The sequence below is a fragment of the Tamandua tetradactyla genome, chromosome 3, assembly GCF_023851605.1.
Source record: "Tamandua tetradactyla isolate mTamTet1 chromosome 3, mTamTet1.pri, whole genome shotgun sequence".
NCBI classification, from domain to species: Eukaryota; Metazoa; Chordata; class Mammalia; order Pilosa; family Myrmecophagidae; genus Tamandua; species Tamandua tetradactyla.
Genome location: NC_135329.1, coordinates 191,091,202 through 191,113,503, shown reverse-complemented (window position 1 = coordinate 191,113,503; position 22,302 = coordinate 191,091,202). Strand labels below are relative to the sequence as shown.

General features: G+C 40.8%; 1 long non-coding RNA gene across 1 annotated transcript; it reads left to right on the top strand.

Annotated features, from left to right (window-relative positions):
• Window positions 1–9,155: 9,155 nt before the first annotated feature.
• Window positions 9,156–19,180, top strand: LOC143676539 (uncharacterized). Its single transcript, XR_013172158.1, has 3 exons — window positions 9,156–9,367; window positions 16,495–16,605; window positions 19,090–19,180. It is a non-coding gene; the product is annotated as an uncharacterized LOC143676539 (long non-coding RNA).
• The last annotated feature ends 3,122 nt before the right edge of the window (window positions 19,181–22,302 follow it).

The window sequence follows — 22,302 nt, the reverse complement described above, 5'->3', positions numbered from 1 at the left end:
TTCAGTGAAGCCCATTCCCCATCACAGCCTGAAGCTTTTGGTGTTACTCCTTAGAAGGCGCAAACTTGGGTGTGTGTATGATCATCCTGGGATGACTGGTTTCAGCAGGGCTCTCTTCATTCTTCTCTTTCCCTGGTTTCTCTCTTAACCTGTCTGCTTAATTTGGAATCACACTAAGCTTCTAGGCCTTACTAATAGCCAATTGATTGTTCTATTGTTTCTGACAGTATCTTGGGCATAAATTGTTCCACTGTCTGAATATAATTAAATTCAGGCAAGAGTAACTTTTTGAGGCTATTTTGAGGTTTGTTCTGACTCCAACAAGGCTCTTTTTAACTCTCTCTCCCTAACTGTCTCTGGCAAACTAGCTGGCCTATGGCTAATTGACAGCTCTTGTAGAGGTACCAGCCTTCTCTTGATTACTTACAACCAAAATGCTCTTTGTTTTTGAGAGTGCCGATAGGCTTGAACTACTACCCACCCACCTACTGTTTCAAATGAAGTTATTTCCATTGGGGGAACTTTGGAGCTCTCTGCTATTATGGATTTTCTCTCTGTCTGAGCAAAATCTGTGAGCAACCAATCTGTGTGATGGGCCAAGGGCAGCAGCCTCTTATTGTCTTGGCTTGCCTTTCATGGCATGGAACCTCCTCACTACAAGTGAGGGTTATTGGGATCCCAGTATTCTTGGTCTGCCACATCTAGGGTAGAGCCTTTGCCCAATGAGTGGTGCCTGTGAAGGAAGGGAGCTCCCAGCCTCTCAACCACAGCCATCAGGAATTTAGCTTCTCCCACTTGGTGTTGGAGGAGATGAGAAACGTTGGTGTCTTGCTTCCCCCGGTAAGTGACAATAGCCCTTATATAGGAGCTAAAGGGAGAGGGAGTGCTACTTTTTCAGCTATGCCCACTCAGAGTGGTACTTGCCTCAAGCTGAATTGGAAAGCTGAGGAAGGGAGTAGATCATTTCCCAACTATTACAGATTCACTATTCTTACTAAGATTAAGTAGATTTTCTTGAATAAGTGTTTCTTCCTTCTCTGTATGCCTTTGAGACAATTTTCAGAGACTTTGAAATTTTTTTTTTTTTTTTTTTTTAATTTTTATAAGTTGAGTTGTCTTGCTGGGAAATTGAGCCACAGGTTCTTTACATTGCCATTCTGGAAGTGGAATCTATAATCACTTCCTTATAATGCAATCTGAAAATGCTTTCACGTATGAAAGAAGCATTTCAGATTGTTGGTATGCTTTGTGAAGTTGAGATAGATACAATATCCCAACATTCAATGAAGAGGTATTTATATTGGTCAGGATTCCAATAGAAAATAGCTAACTACTCAAAAGAACAACATTCGCTAATTGATGGTCACATTAACCAGGTTCAGCAAGAAGTGGTGCCACTCACAGGCCTGAAGGAAGGCAGGGAGTGATTCCCAGAAATTGGTACATGCTATAGTTCTCTGGTGAGGTAGGTCCTACCAGCCACAAGTTGTGGCTTTACGTGACAATTGCAGTTACTAACTATTTGAGCCTGGGAGAGAAGTAGAAAGGGGGTCAGGGTAGGGAGGAAATTTATCTCCAGTACTGTTCATTCCTCTTACTCTCTGATCTCCTATCAGTGTCTCTCTATGGCCATACCCAATATAAACCAAAAGGCACATGAGCTGGGGTGATGAGTACCATGGTGGGCAGCCTCCTGGATTTATAAGGGATCAGAGAAGGCTGGAGAGTGGATCTATAGAGACAAGCCGGATGCCTAGCTTAGTGGGCTCTCTTGTATGGGAATGGCAATACAGTGTTCATCAATGCTCTGATGGATATATTCTTTCAGAGAACAGTGGAAAGAAGGGACTATCTGAATGACATTGATCTGCTTATTTCTCACCTCTTCCAACTCAGATCTTTACCAGAATTCATAATGCTCACCTTATTTTTTTTTAAGAATCATATATGAACATATTATTGCATTAAGAATGTCAAAAGCAACTCTCAACAGCATTTTGAGCTGAATAATTGGATGCAGAGAAGTCAACCGGATCTGTAAAGCTCTAGAAAACTGAAATGGATGAATCTTTCTGTTCAAGGTATAGGATGATTGTAAGAGGAATGCCTTTGTTTTGTGGCTCATATTAACTGTCAAATGCATAGTTTGACAATTGCATGTACTTCAGAATATGGAGAAGAGAGTACATTTGCAAATGATCCCATTATATCTGTTGACAGTGGAATAATATTCTGCAGTAAATCACCCAATACCCTGCCACTGGTGGTACTCAAATACCCAAGGAACAGCCCAGAAAATAAGCTAGGATACCTAACTAGTGCTGATGTTTGATGTGCATATGCTGGTGAATAGGTAGGTGGCTGCCTTCAGGTCCCTTGTTTCATAATATTGGGGAACAGCCCTTTGCCTTCAGCAAAGCATGAGCAATTACAGCATTATCAGATTAACACCATTTTTGTGCAAGCATTTGCTATAGTTCTGCCAGAAATTACTCTGAGGTTCAATGCGCCCTCTTCACTTCCCAGTTTCTCTCCCTTGACTTTTATTTTTCTTATTGCCCTTCATTCTCCCTCAGGCCCTCTTCTACTCTCTGCCCCCAGAGCCTCAGTAAGGATGCAGTTAGTGCCTTTCTCTTGCTGATGGCCCATAAAACTTTAATCTAGTCTCTGGTGATACGTTCCTGGCATCCATGATTCACCAGTACTTCTTTCCACCTGGTGCAGGGAAGCCCTTCTTGGTAAAAAAAAAAAAAAAACACTTACTTTTTATGGTTCACCATGGAGCTGCTGCTTTCTCCTCTCCCGACTCAGGCTTCTAACCCCACTCCTCTGGAATGTTTCCTTGCTGACAGCAATTTTAAGTGAGACACAGCTTTTCACTTTCCAGAAGTAGGGGCTAAGTGCAACTGCAATATGGGCTCTGGAGCCTTTGGGATCCAGGCAGCAGATCAGATTTTAATATCCCATGGCTGAAACTGAACTATAAAACTTGAAGAAGATTGTAAATGCTTTATTTGACAATGCACAAATAACACAACCTGACTATCTACTTTGGTGTTCATTTGCCAAGCTTAACTTGGTCTTTGCAGCCCTGAAATTATGTCAGTGACTAATCTAACCCAACATATAAGGGCACACAGTCTTCATTAGAAAAATACAGCACAACAAAACACATACCCCTTACTGACTAAGCAAGCTAACTCATAGGAACTTCTAATTTCCACTAGCTTTATCCACCTGCTTTTCTCCTTGTTTTACTTGAAGAAAATGCACTATTGTGTAATAAGTTTGGGATTCTGATGTATGTACTGTGTGATATCAAAAAAATATTTGATGTAGGATTCTAAGGGTTGTAGTCAAATCTTGAAGATGTATGGTAGGTAGTACAGAAAGCAGACAGAAAATTTTCTTGCAAACTCCAATTGAATGGTACAGTGTGAGTTAAGTCTCCCTGCATGGTTTGGAGCTAAGCCAAATCTCAGTTGATGTGAAGAGAGAGAGCAACCATTCTGAGCTCAGTTGCTATTCAGCTAATACCTGAGTTGCTATTTAGTTAATACCCAAGTACCATCTCCACTAATCAAAGATTAGTTTCAGAAAGAAGAGGCAAGAATATACATGAAAATATATAACCAGTTTTCCCTCAGTTACCTTTCTAAAGTCATAATGCATATAGAGAAAATAATTTAAATAGCAAAAATTGTACTGATAATAAAGCAATTTTCATTTGAGGGTTTGACTTTTAGACCAGAAGATGTTATTTGGGAGAAATGAAAGTAAGAGAGAGGGAGAGATGGGGGCAGGGGTGGTAGGTATGTGCAGGGTGGGGTAGGGGAGTAGGAAAGAAAGGGAAGGAGGGAATAGAAAGGAGTTATGCAATTTCCATAAACCTTGCTTAAAATAGATAAGTACCAACTCTATTAGATTTGTGTTGGTAAATGAAACTATTTATCCTAAATCATTAAAAAATTAATTCTAAGGTACTGTACTGAGATTTTTAGGAGACTGTACAGCCATATATTTTATGTCATCAGTGTTAAAGGAAACTTTAAATATCATCCAGTCTGCTTCCCTCATTTTCAAATGAGCAACCAGAAAGTAAAAAAAAAAAAAAAAAAAAAAAAAAAAGATTCTAAGAGATCCCTAAACAAGAACAGCTTTGTAGGTATTTTTTTTTCCTGCTCTGTACGTGCCGATGCCAATATTGATGTTCAATATATCTTGTGTTTTACTGCAGTGATTCCTACCAACATAACTGAGAAGAGTTCTAGGCTAGAAAAAATGGCTGCCTATGGGGCAAAAAGAAAAGTAGTAGAGCAAAGGATAGATCTCTTGAGTTTAGGATTTAATTTATAAAAATAGCTCTTTATAAGCATAAGAAAGGAGGTACTACCTCATCCCATTTCACCTTTGATTAGCATATTAATAAGTGAGTCTTCTTTTTTGGAGTTGAAAGGAATATGAGGTATTGTAAAATAACCTGAGTTGGTAATTGCTTGTGGAAATATGGCATTTCAATCATGATTTATTTTTCATTTTTTTTATTTTAAAGAATGGTTTGAGGTGTCTCTTGGGACTTCATATTTTAAGGGTGAACACAAGCCCTCAACTACTGTTTTGTATACAACAAAGGAAGAGTCTGTTTAGCACAGTTCCCTGTAAACAGACTGTGCAAGTGACTTCTTTATGAATTGCTTTAGATTGTGAGAAACAAGAAAACTGTTGTGGTCTCAACCCTAATTCTTCTGCTTTGTTCTTCAGTGAATATAAACTTAACCCAAGGCAAGGAGCAGCAGACTGAGATAAAGCACCAAAGAAAACAGGAAGTCTGGAGAAGCTGGGAACCGATTAGCACCTGTTTGTCTTTCAGGAGAGTTTGGGGTAAATACGAAGTTCTCAGCTTCACGCATATCACCTCCTGGTCTGGTCTGCTTTGCGCTGCTGAACCAGGTGCAAACTGGCACAGCCCAGTGAGCCAGGGCCTTCGCTCATGTGTCTTGGAATTTTGTAGTCGGAAAAGGCCTTGGAAAGTGCCAGGACTCAGGACCGCTCTGAGTTATCTCACTTTACCCTGAGAACCTCTTGCAGGGTCTGCAGTGCAGTTGTCTGACAGTCAGCCAAACAGCAAAATTCCATTCACGATAGATTCAGTAACTCACTGTCGAGGGTGAAAAGTGACAGACAGAAGAGCAAGGGCTGCAGTCAGACCTCCTGGTCTGATGCCTCCTCTTGCTGGCTGAGAGAACGGGGCAAGTTGCTTAACCTCATTCAGCATGTTTCTTCATTCATATTCAAAATAGTATTATCTTATTATAAAGATTACCTGAGATTGTACATGTACAGTGCTTAGTGCAGCAGTGCCAAGGGACCTAGAGAGGCCTATGTTACTAATCTAGTGTCAAATAGAAAATAAATCAGGGTGGGCAATGGTGGCTCAGTGGCAGAATTTTCACCTGCCATGCTGGAGACCTGGGTTCGATTCCTGGAGTCTGACCATGCAAAAAAAAATAAAATAAATAAAAATCTGGACTTGGTAAGGAGAGACTTTCTTGGAAAGGATTATTGTAAGGAACTATTACAATAGGTAGAACACTTTGACCATAAGGGCTTTTCTTTTAGAGAGAGGAAAGATCTGGATGTAGAGAAGTGTAATGAAAGCTTGGCAGGATGAGACAGTAGATGAGAGAATATTTTGTGCTGAAGCAGCCTATTTTCTGGGAGGTGCCCATAAAGTTCAGGGGTGGGGGGCGGTAGGAGAGATCATTAACCACAGTTTGATTAACAAACATTTTGTTCCAGCTGATCAGTGGGGACAGGCAGGTCGGCTAATCATTTATGAGTCAAAGAATGGGAATTTGGAGGGTCTTTGTCTAACCTCGCCATGGGTAAGCAGGGGGCATCCATAAGTCTTATCCAATTTGATACAGGGAAGCGTGATTTTTTTTTTTTTTTTTTTTAGTTAGCTGTCTTCTGGACACAAAGGATGGAGGTATTTCTTAATCTTCAGTTTTTCTAGCAATACATGGTTTGGATCAACTTTAACACTGTCACCAGACACTGTCTCAATGTCCTCAACTTTTGAATGGCCAGACCCCCTGCCCTGGTATACAGTGAGGACTTGTGTTCATGTATTCACTTAACACAGCTGTGAAACATCTTCCTCATCCAAAGGCTATGGACTCCTTTGCCCAACACACTCAGTAACCAACTCCTGAGATACCCGGGGTGTTTCAAAGAGAGAAAGAGTTTATTACTGGTGCATAGCAGGAGAGCAGATGGCCTGTGGGCTCAAAATCTGTCTTTTCGAACTGCAGTAATTTTGATAGTTTTACTAGAGAAAAAGATGGGCAGAGTTTAGGATAATGAGGACAGTGGCCCCAGATGATGTAATTAGAGGTGATCTTATTATTGAGCATGTGTGGATTAATTCCATGCTTAGTCAGAGAATGTCTGTAAGAAAATGGCGGAATGAGGTACAGGTGATTTATACATTAAAGTTTAAGCTACCGCGCAGTCAAGCAGGCCTACTTTGGTTACATCCAGTCTCTGTTATCAAGATGGCTTTGGACTTGGGGTGTGTTAGTTCTGGGCTGACCCAAGCCCCTTCATTAACAAGCATTAGGGGCTGTTTTTAGTGACCACAAGACTCTAAAGTTGAAAAAACTGTATAACTGAGTACAAGTGAAAGTTAGTCACAAGGTTTTTACAATCACCAGGGCAGAAGATAAAGGCTATACAATTATTATCAGAGATCAAGGCAGCTGGATTACAATTTAGAGAGTTCAGGTATTTCGTTCAGCCTATTCCAATATACCAGAAAGCAAAAAAGAATATCTATATAATGATTCTGTAATCACAATTATCCCGTAAATCTTGATTTCTCTGTTACAGGTCTCCACTGTTTCATAATATCTTTGAATTGCCTGGAAGAACATCAGTGTAAAACAAGTCATTCCTGGCTAATGTTGGCATGTCAGCTAGTATTAAATGTAGAAATATCTCCATGAAAGATTTCTGACATTGCAGACATGCACTTAATTGGTTTCCAATCTGTGACAAAAACATTATTTGGAAGACAACTAAATGTCTCACTGTAGTTTTATACCCCTCAGAATAAAGAAAAAATAAAGGCCAGCAAACAAAAAACCTAAAAACAAAACAACAAAATCAGGTCTGGCCATCTTGTGGAGGCAGCTCCCCTCCCAGTTGCTGAAGAAGCTAGGCAAAGCAACAGTTGTGGAAATTCAAAACAGTAGGCTTCAACTACAGGACAATCTTCCTAGAAATGTGCAAATTTAGGGCACTTCGGCAGAACTGCCTTTAGCTGCAGGGCAGCCCAGAAAAGCTCTTTGGAATCTTAAAAATACCCTTTGCCTCCCTTTCCCATCAAGGAGCATGAGCTAGGGGTAGGGGGGCATTTTTGCTTCCTAGCTGATGAAACAAAAACCATACAATGGGTTGGCTTACCAACAGGATTTTATTGGCTCACAGTTTCAGAGCCAGAAGGCTTGCTTCCTCCCTGAGTCTGTCTTCTGGCCAACACTCTTTGGGCTCTCCCGGCTTTTCGGTCACATGACCGTGCCCATGGCAGTTTCTTCTCCCTTCTATTCTAGGTTCCATCTCCTTCCAGCTTCTGGCCGCCCCAAGAGGTTTCTTCTGTGGCCCAGATCCTTTGTGCGTAAAGACTTAAGCCATATTGAATTAAGGCCCACCCACATTCAATTTGCGTACAGCTTAACCAATAACGTCTTCAAAGGTCCTATGTATAGGTGGGTTCACACCCATAGGACCAGGGATTGGGACCTAAACAAGCATGCCTTTTGTGGGGGGCCTGATTCAATCTCAGCGGTCTGTCCTCTAAACCCCCAAAAGATATATTCCTTCCACATGCAAAATATATCCATTCCATCACATCCCTAAAGCCTTAATTCCTTTCGGTAGCAATGTAAAATAAAAAGTCTCATGAAAATCAGTTATGGATGTGGTCTGTCCCAGGGCAAAATCCCTCTGTATTATGGATGTATGAAACCAAGGAAAGTTATCTGCTTCCAATATACAGTGGAGGTGAGGCAGGTTAGGTGAGAAAGGAGGAAGGGGGAAGCGACCCTAAGACCCATAACAAAGTCCCCCACTCTACAAGTGAAAAGAAACAATGAAAAGTGCCCCTCATCAATCCCTTATTAACATAGCTGGGGGTGGGGTGGGGGGCGGGGGGTGGGTTTGGTGGGAGGAGGGCCCCTTCAAGTCCTTTTAATGCCAGAATCCCAACCTCAGAGCACTTTTCCTCTTTTGGAGAATGGCCTGCGCTCACCTCCTTCAAGCATGTACTTTTGCAACATGTTAAAGTTTTAGTCCTTGGATTTTTGGCGGTACACACTGACTAGACCTTGAATCCTTTTCTGTGGTTGAGTCAAGAGCCTTTGTGGTATCGGCCCCTGGTTGAAGTCTTGACTTCTCTGAGGACTCCTGCAGAGGGATAGTCAAATGATAAACATTCCCTTTCCAGGAGGGAGGAATTGCAAGAAAAACAGGGGTCAGGGGTGTCGAACAAGTGCAAAACCCAGCAGGGCAAGCACCATTAGATTTCAAGGTCTCAGAGTAATCTGTGGATCAGTGTGTTGTTCTCCAGGCCTGATGAAATGCCAGCTCCCCACTGGGAGATCTGTAGCAGCTATGCTTTTTCTGCACAGTGGGGTTTTGGCCCCTACTTTCCCAGTAACTCCCAGCTTGGAGTTATGCACCCCAGGAAAGCATATTCTTAATCTTGATCCATTCCTGTGTATGTGTGAACCCATTATAAATAGGACCTTTTGATGAAGTTATTTCAGTTAAGGTGTAGCCCAACTGAGTCAGGATGGGTCCTAATCCTAATACTGAATACTTTATAGGGAAAGCTAGAGAGAGAGAGCCGCAGGGAACAGCCAGAATCTGGAAGTTAATGGAGCCCAGAGAAGCCAGAGGGAGGTTGTCATGTGCACTGCAATGTGGCAGAAAAGCCAAAGACCAAGAATAGCAGGCGGCCAGCCCTAGAATGCAACAGCCTTTGAGAACAAAGCATTGCCTTGGTGATGCCTTGACTTTGGAATTCTCCTAGCCTCAAAACTGTGAGCCAATAAATTCCCATTGTTTAAGCCAACGCATTGAGGGCAATTTTTTTAAGCAGCTAGGAAACTAAAACAGTTTTTGGTACTAGAAAGTGGAGTGCTGCTATGACTAATACCTAAAAATGTAGAATCGGCTTTGGAATTGGGTAATGGGAAGAGGCTGGAAGAATTGTGAGGTGCTTGGTAGAAAAATCCGGGATTGCCTTGAAGAGACTTTGGTAGAAATATGGATGCTAAAATTACTTCCAGTGAGGCCTTATAAGGTAATAATAAATGTGTTACTAGAAACTGCAGGAAAGGCAGTCTTGTTATAAAGTGGCAGAGAACTTGGCAAAATTGTGTTCTGATGTCAGATTGAAAGTGGAACTTGAAAGCAATGAACTTGTATATTCAGCTTTGCAGCTTATTGCAAGATGCAAGGGAAGGGGATACTTTGAGGATTAAACTCTTAAACACAAAGGAAACAGCAACTGATGATTTTGAAAATTCTCAACACATCCAGATAGACTGCTCTGAGACAGGAGCCAGAAACAACTCTATCAGGGCCCTCCCTGAGCTTTCATGAAGTTATTCGCCAGAGAACAGGGTTCCGTGTGAGGATTTAACTGAACAACCATTTGCTAAAGAGGGTGTAGCTGAACACAGACCCAGTCAGTCATTTCAGTGCGAGTCAAGGAAGTATCTGTGCAAAGTTCTATTGTCTGATTTGGATACGCTTAAAATATACAAATCTGACAAGGTTTTTGCAAGATATTGAGAGTTAAGGGCAACCATGAGGGTTTCCTTGGCCATCCTAATAACTTCTTGAGCTTTGACATTTCCAAGGGGCTTTAGATTAAGACTCTAATGTTATTTTGTGACAAAGTAAAATATGGCCCAGAAATTCCAGATGGTGCCTCAAGAAAGGCCAAAGACCTGTTCAAATGAAAATCGATTTAGGATCCATTAACTCTGGCAAACAATGGGTGAAGAGCTCTTTGGATTCCTGGGAAGATTACAAGGGACTTCCAAATTTTATTCCCAGTTATCACCCCCAGGCCTTACCAGAAACCCGACTGAGAAGTAGAGGCCAGTTGGAGCAGTGGGGAGTAGCTCTTGAGAGGAGCTTTATGTCACTAGATGGAACCATTTATTTAATAGACTTCTGAGACGAACTAGTATCAGATTCTGTAAAACAAAGCTAAGACCATATCTCTGCCCTAAAAAAATTCCATTCTCTACCTTATTGGAGATACCACCACCCTTAAAACAGGCCCACAGTTCTCCTAATTCCAGTCTTAGACTGCAAACCCCATCTTGTTTTCTTTTTCTTCCTTGAAATATTTGATAATAACTTTCATGGGGAAGAGGGTATAGCATGAGAGTACTGGAAAAAGGAGCATTCAACCAAGTCCAGAGACCCAATTTCCAGTCCTGGTTTTCCACTAAGAAGTGTTTGTGGCTTTGACTAAATTATGTGTTTCTGAATTAATTTTCCTTAATTGGTAAACTGAATGAGTTGTTAGGGGTTCTCAGCTCTAGCTGCCTCTCAGTATCTCGGGAAAGTGCTGTTTAGAAACCTAGGTTTGTATCCCCAGATGCACTCTAGGACTATTTAAACTGACTCTCTGAGTGTGGGCCCAGGGCGGATACTAAAAATCCTCAGGCAGTGTTGCTGTACATTTGGGTTGAGAGCCACAAGACTGCATGATTTCTGAGCTCTGGATCCTTTAGAGAGCCCTACATTGAGATGGGGAAAAAAAACTTGCATTACAGCACAAAAAAAAACCTGATTTAGGTGGATAGGGTGGGTCTGGGGAAATTTACTCTGCTCCTCTCTAGAAGCCTTCAGATAGCTAAGAAGAAAGCAATGTTGTCAGAAATAAGAGCAGAGGGGTTTAACATGAAATACTTAGAGCAAGACCCTCAAAGAATTGGAGAAGGGCTTGTCCTCACATAGGCAAATTCCAACCTTGTCTTTGTTTCACGTTTCACGTTCTCTTCAACATTGAAGGTATGGGTGACTCATTAGTAGGGGATGCTCCAGTATCCTCATGCCAGCACCCCTTCTGCTGTCCTGTGGGCATGAAACATGTCATGAAGTGTCAGGAGTCATTGCCTTCTCTGTGGCCAGCTGGTGGGAAGCCCCTACCTACATTCTGCTCCTCACTAGTCCAGCTTTCAGTTGACCTCCAGCCAGAGAGAGGCTGATGTTGACTAAAGATCCATAACTGGAATTGACAGGTCAAGACCTTGACTTCATTATTTATTCAATGCATATTTATTGAATGAATAAGCTGGCCATTGGCAGGACAGCTGTCATGGGGAGTGCCTAAGAGAGGGATTACTATTAGGGTCTGAGAGAGTGGGTAAGTAACACAAGGATAAAAAAAGGGAGGGGGGAGGAGCTGCCTAGAATTGACACCTTAAAAATAGCAAAATTATTTTAATCCTAAACAAGTACCCAAACGATCCTGATAGATGCATACTTTATGCAAATCTATGCAAATGAAAGTACCAATTAAGCAATAGAAGATTGGGTGGCATTTGTAAAGACTCACTATGCTTTAAACTGTCACCTGTCAACCTTATTCTCCCTGGAGTCACATTCAGACCAGATGGCAGGAATTAGAAACAAAGAAACCTCCTTCCTTGAACCTTCACCTTTAATTTAAGCATCTATGAGCTTTGAAGTGGTAGGATTGCTTTCGTTAACATGCAAGAGCTCTTTTAGGGCTTGCAGCCTTAGGGCAATTCTGGAAACAATAATACCTGACCATTTAGACTGCTGGTCTCTTGTATGGCCTGCTAAGGTAATGTCTATAAGATGCTTTGGCTTTCCTAGAATAAAACAGGGCTATGTATTGCTAGAAAAACAACAAAACAGAATGCCTCACAAAATAAAATATTCCTTGTTTTCAAAGGGAAAAGTATGAAAATATGCACCTGCACACACATACAAGCACACACACTCGCAAACACCTCAGCACTTAAAATGGAGCTAGTCCAGTTTCTCCAGTGAACTCAGTTCTGCTCAGTTCAGGGCTAACAGTTGATCAAGTGCACAGTGTTGACTGAATTTCTTTCCTCTGTAAGAATATTCCCTTTAGACTACTGAGTCAGCATCATTATCCAAATAAACATCTGCTATATTTTGTGTTAGTAATGAGAATGACTAGCTGGGGACACTGAGGTTGGGCTTAATGCATACCATCCAAATGGAAAATTTGAGGAAATTGGAAGCTTTAAAAAAATGGCAATTGTGTTTGCCTATTTACTTTCAAAAATGAGACTCTGCCTTATATTAAGATTCTGTTTTGTCAGAATACTCTGGGCACTAGCCCTAGGATTTAGAGCCCAAAGTTTTACAGAGCATTGTTGGATAGAGGAGAGGGATTAGGAGCCTGAGTCAGGGACTTCTGAGGGCCTTTCAGGGCATGCAATGAGTACAAGAAACGAAAGATCCTAGCTGATAACCTTTGGGCTGACAAGGGACATTCAGATACAGAGCCCTTCCTTGGAGAACTTTCCCTTGGAGATTTAGGGAGAAGAGCTTCCCCAATGGATCAATGCCAGAGGTCTTCCAGGTACAAGGTGACTGTCACAGTGCATGCTGGGAGGCTCATGGAAAAGTCCGGGTGTTCAGGGCTGCATTTCAAAGTGGATCTTGCATAACCCGAAAGCTGGCCATATAAGAAACTCTCCCATAGGAGGACCCTGTGACCTAGAGTCTGAGTACTCTTTGAAATGTCCATGGGGATAATGAATTATATTATCTGATGGGAAGCGGAAGCTTCTCTGAGAACAATTACTGCATTTTCAATGAATGTGCTCACTAAGTTCAAAGCATTCCATATGTCTCAGAGGAAATGCCATTTATTGGCACTTTATTAAACTCTAGAGCAACTTTTAAAGTGAGTCTTCTTAAGTTCAGAAATCTAGAGCTGTGGAGCCCTGGGATAACTACTTTCTACAAGATGAGTTAATTTACATTGTTGAACTTCATTTCTGCATAAAGTGAGCATGCGTTATAAGAGGCAATGTGTTCAGTCCCGTGAGTTAACTAGACCCATGAGTTAACAGCATATTCACACTAGTGAGCTCAGGAATAATTCTTAAAGTGGACTGGGTACGGATGATGGGTTTTCATTCTTGTTTTCTCAACTGGATAACAGGGCAGTAAAGGGTCCAGCTATAAAAGGAATAGGTTGGTACCCATTGCCTTTGAGATTTTCCTCAAATTTCCACTTGGAGGAGTACTTGACTTCTCTTCATACTTCCTGAGTCCCTGCCACCTCTTCTGGGCTTTGTTTTAGAGAACAAAGAGTATAATTTATTGGAAGAGACAAATGTCTTCGTTTCCTTCATTGCTGGGGGTTGACCCTGAAGGGGAATAAATGTGTTTTAAGTCTGAAGACCATAAAGTGCTTTGTAATTATTAAGTATTCCACAAATATTTAAGGATAATGTGTTTTCATGTCAGTTTTATACATAAATGTTATGCCAATTAATTACAAATATGCGTCACTCTGAAATTCTCTGAGATTTAACTAGAATTAATAAAAACTCAAAAATAATAATGGAAAACCAGAGCATCTCCATATAGCGTTCTCAATTCTGTGTATTTCCTCTCAATCCAGGCTTGTTAATGCCATGCTGGGTCTGTCTTTTGAAGGAACAGTATATTGGTTTGGATGCTTTTGCCTGCAAGTAACAAAGTTAAAAATGACTTAAACAAATAGGAGTTAATTTTTCTTATATCATAAAAAATCTGAAGGTAGCAGTTTTCTGAGCAGTTTGTTGGCTCATTACCTTCAGAGCCAATGTCTTTTGATTTTTGTGGCTTTCCCCTCATGGTTGGAAGATGGCTGCTGCAGCTCCAGGCAACAGGCCCCCTTTTCAAATGGGGAAGTTGAGGAGTATGATACTTTAAAAATATGGTATCTAATTCTTTAACACCTCCCATTGAAAAGTGGAGTCTATGCTTCCTCTTGAAACTGGATGGGTTTGCGACTGCTTCAACCAATGTATGTTAAGTGACAATGGTTAAATGACACCATGTGACTTCTGAGGCTAGGTCACAGAAGTCTCTTCAGCTTCTGTTTATTTCTCTTGAAACATTGTTTTCTGGTTTCTCCCCTTGGAACTCTTCCTCTTCAGATACTTCCTCTGAAAACTCAGATGATATGCTATGAGAAGTCTATGTCATGTGGAAAATGCAAGGTAGGGGCTCTGGTAGACAATCCCAGCTGAGCCCAGCCTTTGAGTCATCCCAGCTCAGGCAGTAGATACTGGAGTAAAGAAAACTCCAGATGATTCCTGTCCCCAGCCCTTTGAGTCATCCCCAGACTTTGTGGTGCAAAGACAAGCCATCTGCCCTGTCCAAATTCCTAACCCACAGAATCTGTGAGCAAAGTAAAGTGGCTGTCGTTTTCCAACACATAGTTTAGGGTGGTTTGTTGTACAATCATGGAGATCTAGACTTCCCTTTGTAACTTTCTGGACAGAACATGGATGCCCCCATCAATGAAAGAAGCTGGAAAAGAGGAAGAAACACTTTTAATTAAAGATGATCTGTTACTGGGGTTGGTATGCCAAACCAATCAAAGCTGCTATTAGCCAGGAGGAATGGGGAGAATGGACATTGGATAAGCAAATAAAGGGGTCTGCCACAATAATATTATTTTATTTTTTGGCATGGGCAGGCTCCAGGAATCAAACCTGGGTTTCCAGCATGGCAAGCAAGAAAATAGCATATTTTTAAAACAATAATTTGAAATGTATCAAATATCTAAGTGAGTATATATAGTACATATGTACAAATTAAAGACAAATAAAATACTTGTGTACACACCACTTAGGTAAAAATATAGAAATCACCAACAAATGTGAAACCCCCTGAGAGCCCCTTCTGATTGATACTCTATAGAATCTCTGATTACTGGACATTCTGTAAGTAGATTCAGAGCAAATATCCATAAGGACTCCAGATAGCCTGTTAAAAGAGTGTTACAAAATGGAAGCCATTTGTGGCGTTTAGGAATATGAGTCAGCAACTACGGATAATAGTTTTATGTTAGAAGCAATACTCTGCTGACCACAAAGTACACAGCAAGACATTCTTCAGCTTTGCGTTTACTCCTGAACTGTGCATGTTTTATTAATCAGTCTGCAAGGCTCAGCTCTGCTCCTGAGGAAAGCATTTGGCTTTCCAGAGAATAGCTGAACTTTTTCAGAGAGTATCCAGATAAGTCAGACACCCTTTTGCTTTGCCCTGAGCATTATGAGAATGAGTTGGTACACTTGATTTTTCTCAGTGCTAAGGATCTACTTTATAGCTATCTGCTTTCTAGAATGCCTTTCTTGGGGCTTTGTCGCTTTGGCAGTGCCCTTCTTTTCCAATCACTTTTGAAAGACCTTTCTTTCTCCCTTGGACATATCTCCACTGTTCTCTCTGGCAGCTATTATTCACCACTTAACTTCTCTCTGTATTTTTTTCTCCTTTTCTTTTTCAACTTTGGGAAAAATATAGAGGGAAAGTTTGCTCAAGTGTGTCCTGCTTTTCTTACCTCTATTTCCCTAGTGCCTAGCACAGTGCCTTGCAAATGATGGGCACTAGGGAAACACTTTTTTGAATGAATGGATGGATGATTAAATATTCATATGGGAGGCATGGATTGAAACTAAAGTGCCCCATGGCAATTAAATGAACAACTCCATGCATGCAATGGGTCAGAAGTTTAAGTGAGATTTTGCTGCTCTTCTATTGTGATATGTTGTAAATTTGCAAATTCATTCATCCCTTCATTCACTACACAACATTTATTAAGTGTCTACTTTACATCAGCCCCTGGGAATGTATGGGTCTACATACATCCTGGGTCTATGACAGGATAGACCCAGCCCCAGCCTTGAGGCATTCAGAGTCTGAAGGGAAGATAGGCACCTAACACCCTGTAACTAGCCCTGTGATGGAGGCAACCAGGTTGGCTGTGGGACACAGAGATATAAACTGACTTTGGCATATAAGAATTTCCTCTCATCTTGTACACATCCTTTTAATGCCAGGGATATCTGTGAGGTAGTATGGCCAATGGTTTTGTTTTTTCTTCACATGGGCAGGCACTGGAAATTGAACCCAGATCTCTGGCATGACAGGTGAGAATTCTGCCACTGAGCCACCATGGCCCGCCCTTTTTTTTTTTTTTTTTTTTTTTTGGTTTTGTTTTTAATATGAATACCCATCTCTCTCTTATTCCTCCCAACACCCACCCACTCACTCCCCAGGAATGAAAACTTTTTTCCTTCCTTCTCAGGGAGGAGGGATAAGATTGTGTTTCTAAACACCAAGCCATCCCTATATTATAGGTTGGGTGTAGTCCCGGTTGTTAATGATATGACTTTCATATAGACAGATCCTGAACTCTTCCAAATGAAGCATTCCATCAGGGATTTGGTCCTCAGGGATAACGAGCATGTGAGAGGAGACCCTATGACAGCAGAGAAGGCACTGGATCTGAAGGTACTGCTTCCTAAAGTCTGAGCCTGATTCTGGAGAGTTGTCCAAAATTGGGTCTCTTTCCAGATTGGTGCTCTTGAACTGAGGGATAAAATGCTGGGAGGGGCACTGTTTGAGCAGCTGAAAAATCTACTTAAACTAAGACCTCCCCAGCTGACCTCTGGCCTACATGTGCATGAGAACTTGGCTGACCTGTACCTTTCACACTAACCATATGGCCACTTAAAGGCCAAAAGTGATCATAATACCATATCCGTCCTCAAGCCACATCAGCAGGGTCCCTCAGGGGACACTTCTCTGCAATACCCAGAACACTTATAAAACTAAGAAGATTCCTCTCCACCCTAGGAAGGAGCCTCCATACATGTACTTTGGGAACAAAATGAGCATGCCAGGTGTTCCAGCCCAGCTTAGCCCCAAGACCAAAGAACATGTCTGCATGGAGTTACCCATGAGTTTAGTTAGGGACTTGCAAACAGGAGAAGATTCTTTCCAATGGTGGCTGGTTGGGAAACAGAAGTCAGTATTCCACGCAAAAGAGAGAAAATGCCATGAGGACAGCTTTTAAAGATTTAGGTCCACAGGGTGAGACTAAGTAACCCCCTGTCTGGAACAGTGGAGGTGGAGGGCATCTCCATTTTAATTTAAGCATATTCTGAAATCCCAAAGCTTGTGTTTGAATCCTATCTTCACCACTTATCAGCTGTGAAATCAGTAGTCTTAGGCAAGTTACAAAGCCATTCTGAATCTCAATTCTCTCATCTGTCAAATGAGGTCCTAGAATCTAGTACCTAGTGCCTAGTACCTAGTACCTAGTACTTAGTGGTTGGGAAGATTCAATAAGCCTTGTTCCAACCAGCTCTTAGAGGGTATATTGGTTTGTTAATGCTGCTGGAATGCAATGTACCAGAAATGAAACAGCTTTTTTTTTTTCACATGGGCAGGGCACTGAGAATCGAACCCAGGTCTCTAACATGGCAGGCAAGAACTCTGCCACTGAGCCACTGTTGCCCACGCTGGAACAGCTTTTATAAAGGGAATTTATTAAGTTGCAGATTTACAGTTCTAAGGCCAAAGAAATGTCCAAACTAAAGCATCCAGGGAAAGATACATTGACTCATGAAAGGCAAGTGGGTCTAGAACACTTCTGTCAGCTGGGAAGGCACATGGCTGGCATCTGTTAGTATCTTTGGCTTCTTGTTTCAAACAGCTTTCCCAGGAGCATTTTTTTTAATGCATCTCTAAGTCTCTGGGTCTCATGTTGGCTCTGAAGCTTTCTCCGAAAAGCTTCCCTCTTGAAGAACTCCAGTCAGCAACCCTTCCTTGAATGGGTAGAGACACATCTCCACGGAAGCCACCTAATCAAAGATCCCACCCACAATTGGATGAGTAACATCTCCATAGAAACAACTTAATTGAAAAGATCCCACCCAACAATATTGAATCAGGATTAAAGAACATGACTTTTCTGGGGTATACAACAGCACAGAGGGTTCAGGTCAGGGCAACCGCAAGACCGAAGAACACACCAGACACAGATTCAGACATGAATTTTATTAGGACTTACAAACAGAAGAGTCTCTGGTGGTGCTCATCCAGAAAATGGAAATGGGGCTCTGCAAAGGCGGGAGTGCAAGGGACAGCCTATAAGGATTAAAGACCAAGACATCCTATAGGGTATAACAACAGAATTTCAGCAGGGTCTCATGACACAGGGGTCTGGAGATTTGTAAAGGAGTTTCAATGCTTTACAAGAATAGTGGCTTATATTAAGGGATTGAGAAACCCTAGAAAGAGCTGAGACTCAGCATCAAGGGATTGAGAAAAACTTCTCGACCAGAAAGGGGGAACAGTGAAAGAGACAAAGTGTCAATGGCTGATAGATTCCAAACAGAGTCGAGAGGTTATCCAGGAGGTTATTCTTACATATTAGGTAGATATCACCTTGTTATTCAAGATGTAATGGAGAGGCTGGAGGGAACTGGCTGAAAATGTAGAACTGTGTTCCATTAGCCATGTTTCTTGAAGATGATTGTATAATGATATAGCTTTCATAATGTGACTGTGTGATTGTGAAAACCTTGTGTCTGATGCTCCTTTTATCTACCTTGTCAACAGATGAGTAGAACATATGGAATAAAAATAAATAATAAGGGTAACAAATGTTAAAATAAATTTAGTTTAAACTGCTAGTGATCAGTGAAAGGGAGGGGTAAGGGGTATAGTATGTATAAATTTTTTTCTGTTTTCGTTTTATTTCTTTTTCTGAATAGATGCAAATGTTCCAAAAAATTATCATGATGATGAATATGCAACTATGTGATGTTATTGTGAATTACTGATTATATATGTAGAATGGAATGATCAAAACAAGAATGTTTGTGTTTGTTTGGGGTTTTTTTTGTATTAAAAAAATTTAAAAATTAATTAAAAAAAAAAGAATAGTGGCTTATGATACCATATGTATATTCTTTCTTCCCTGAGGAGGTCTGTTGACCTTTAACATCAGTCGTGGTCATGTAGGCAGCTACATGCATCAACTGCTTCGGTGTGTGGAAGGGGAGCCCGGGACTGTGAAGCAATCATCTCAGCATCAGGTATACAGTAGAAATTCAATGCATGTAATTGTTCTTGTTGTATTTTTGTTGTTGGTAGTGGTTTTATGATAACAAGCAGGAAGGACTCAAAAGTTCTCATAGGGGTCTGTAAGCCTCTTCTGAATCTGAAGAAAATATTTGGACTCCAACTTTCCCATTTCCAGCACTTATTTGGGGGCCTTAATTATTCTTCTCTGGGTCCCACTTCAGGATTTGTCTAGAATAAAAGAATGATGAAAAAGTCAGAGTTTCAGTTTATTTTTCATTTTTTCTTTTTTATAATGAGAGCTAAGTATCTCTATCCAACTGGACTTCTAGAGTATGTTTTTAAATGGAAACAAAAAGTCCTAGTCTCCTTTAATTTCTTCCATGCCCTGTTTTGGCCCAGTCTCCCACAAGTACATTATTGCCTTTCATTGGCCATCCTATTTCTCTGTGCCTTGCCAGTAGCTCCCAACTGTAGAGAGAAGAGATGGCAAACTAATCTGAGGACATGAAGTTCAGGCATTGAGCGTGTAAGAGTATATTCTGCCTGGAAACTTTTAAAGCCAGAATAAGAGGAAGGGAGTATTCTCTTATGCTCAATTAGGTGCTTATTCAGAAGTGCTTATTTTGTAATTTTTACTCAATTTGTCATATTGTTCCTTTCAATCTTTTTTGTCATTGTGCTAGATTCAGTAAACATTATTGATGGTGTACCTTGGGCCAAATCCTCTGCTTTCATGTACAGTTACACCCTCCTTCCACCTTCCCGCCCTAGAACTCAGCTATCTTATTTTTATTACTTGGGAAAATGCTCCAGATTTCCAGTTATTCAATTTACAGAGCAAAGAAAGAGATATTATACAGAATGTCACTGAAAGACTGAAGAAGTAAACTATTAAGAAATGACTTTATATTTTTTATTTTGCCTTAGAGAACTCTCTTGTTCAGATTCTAAAAGTTGTGTATTTTAATCTAACATGGCTTTAACTTCAGTTTTTGTAAACAATAGATATTATCTTAGAATATAGAAGATGACTGAGAATAAAAAGAAACTTTGATATTATTGAATTGACAGGCAATATGTGTTCAATTAAGTGACAATGGGCATCTTATTTTTACAGCAGCGACTGTGTACTGGGTGCCCTTGGCATGCTGGGGATGTTTCAACTTGATTTTTGGCTCTAATTTACTGTGTGCTAGGATTTGGGTGTTTAAGAAATGGCAGTAACTTTAACGTGGGATCATCCTGGTAGATTACCAAAATGCATTGTTCTTCTAAAAATAACTGGATAGCTTTCTTTCTAAGGGAACTGTGAGTTCTGTACCAGGCCAGAAAAGTAAAGACTTGGATAGAAGCAAACTTTATGCTGAGCACAAAACATCTTCAGAGACACCAACTACTTCATTTGGTTAAAATGAAACTTTAAAAAGCAAAGGGAAAAACAAAACAAAAGAAAATAAGACTGGATGTGTTTGAATAGCATTAAGCTTTGTGTCAATAAATTTTGATTTGTGGCTTTAAAACCCTCCTGAGTCTGTGGCAGTATTAGCCTTTAAAAACAGCTGGCAAAACAAGGGGATTTTCTAAGTGAAGAGAGAAAATAATGATATAGCTGTATGAATGAACTTTGACCTAAAGCCCTGCTTGTATATAAAGAAGCAAGTAACTTTACTAATACTGAAACAAAAGGCAAAGGGGTTGGAGTCCCATGAACCCAACTTTTAATGGAGTAAGATCTCTCAGTACCTGAAATAACTATAGTTACCTTTTTGTATAAGGAAAAGAGTGAGAAAAAAGACTCCTAACAGAGAGGGATGGCCAGGGCAGGAATTGGGAGGTGTTAATGAGTAACGTAGACTTTGCCAGGTTACATACCTTAAAGCAAATTATTTACAAATTCTTATCTTTCTTATATTTGTGTCTTCCCAAGTCTACTCTATCCTACCATAATAGTAAAGCAGTCTTCCCTTTCTTGCTAGAATGGCATCTTTCTCTTTCCACCCTGGTGTCTCATAGCTGTCCTTCAATCCTTAGCCACCTTCCTCCTTTTCTTCCCAAACCATTTAACTCTGTCCCAATTTTATCCTTCAAACAAGTAAGCTCCTATCTTTCACCATGTGCAGCAGACAGAAAGCCCTCAGTTATTGGTAAGCACTCCCCAAACCCTTCCCTTTTCTATAACTTAATGTATTAGGGGTTTCTGGGTGACATCTCTGAGTCACTGGAGCTGCTTCCTGCATACACCAGGGGTCTTTCCATGTTTAATTCTCTTTCTTGTGCCATTCCCCTATTGCAGTATCTACTCTGCAAAGTTAGCTTTGATTCCTTTGGAGCCAAAAGAGTACCTGCCACTCCCATAGTCCTCTTGTTTAGCTGAAGGATGCGGGGGTTGGCAAATTCCACCCTTGGTAAGATATCTTCTATATGTCCTGTTTTAACCATTTGTCTTTTTATCTGTCTCACACAATTTGAGGAAACAAAATTAAAACATGCACATGGAAAGTATTCCAATAAAAATGTAAAATGGTCTCCTTCTCACCTTAGTTTCCCATTTTCCTTCCTCAGAAACCATATTGTACATAGGTGCTTGCATACGCTTCCAGAGATATTCTGCCTAGATTTATAGATTCTTACATCTAGGAATATCTCTGTCTGTCTGTGCATCTATCTGTCTGTCTCTCTATCTCCAGTCCTCTTTTTTCCATACAAACATTACGCAGTGGTCTGTACCTTGTTTGTTGTGTGTTTGTTCTTTTAAAAAAACCCTAATCTATTTTGGAAATCATTTCACATTCTGGTCACAGTTTGTTACATTAAAACTGGGATGCAGGGTGTGCTGGTTTGAAACTGTAATGTTTCCCCATAAAGCCATGCTCTTTTAATCCAATCTTGTGGGTACAGACTCATTGTGAGTGGGATCTTTCAATTAGGTTGTTTCCATGGAGATGTGACTCCACCCATTCAAGGGGGGGTCTTATTTAGTTTACTGGAGTCCTTAGAAGAGCTCACAGTATGTGTGTGTGTGTGTGTGTGTGTGTGTGTGTGTGTGTGTGTAAGAGAGAGAGAGAGAGAGGGAGGGAGAGAGAACACGAGCATGCAGAAAACCTATGCAGAAAA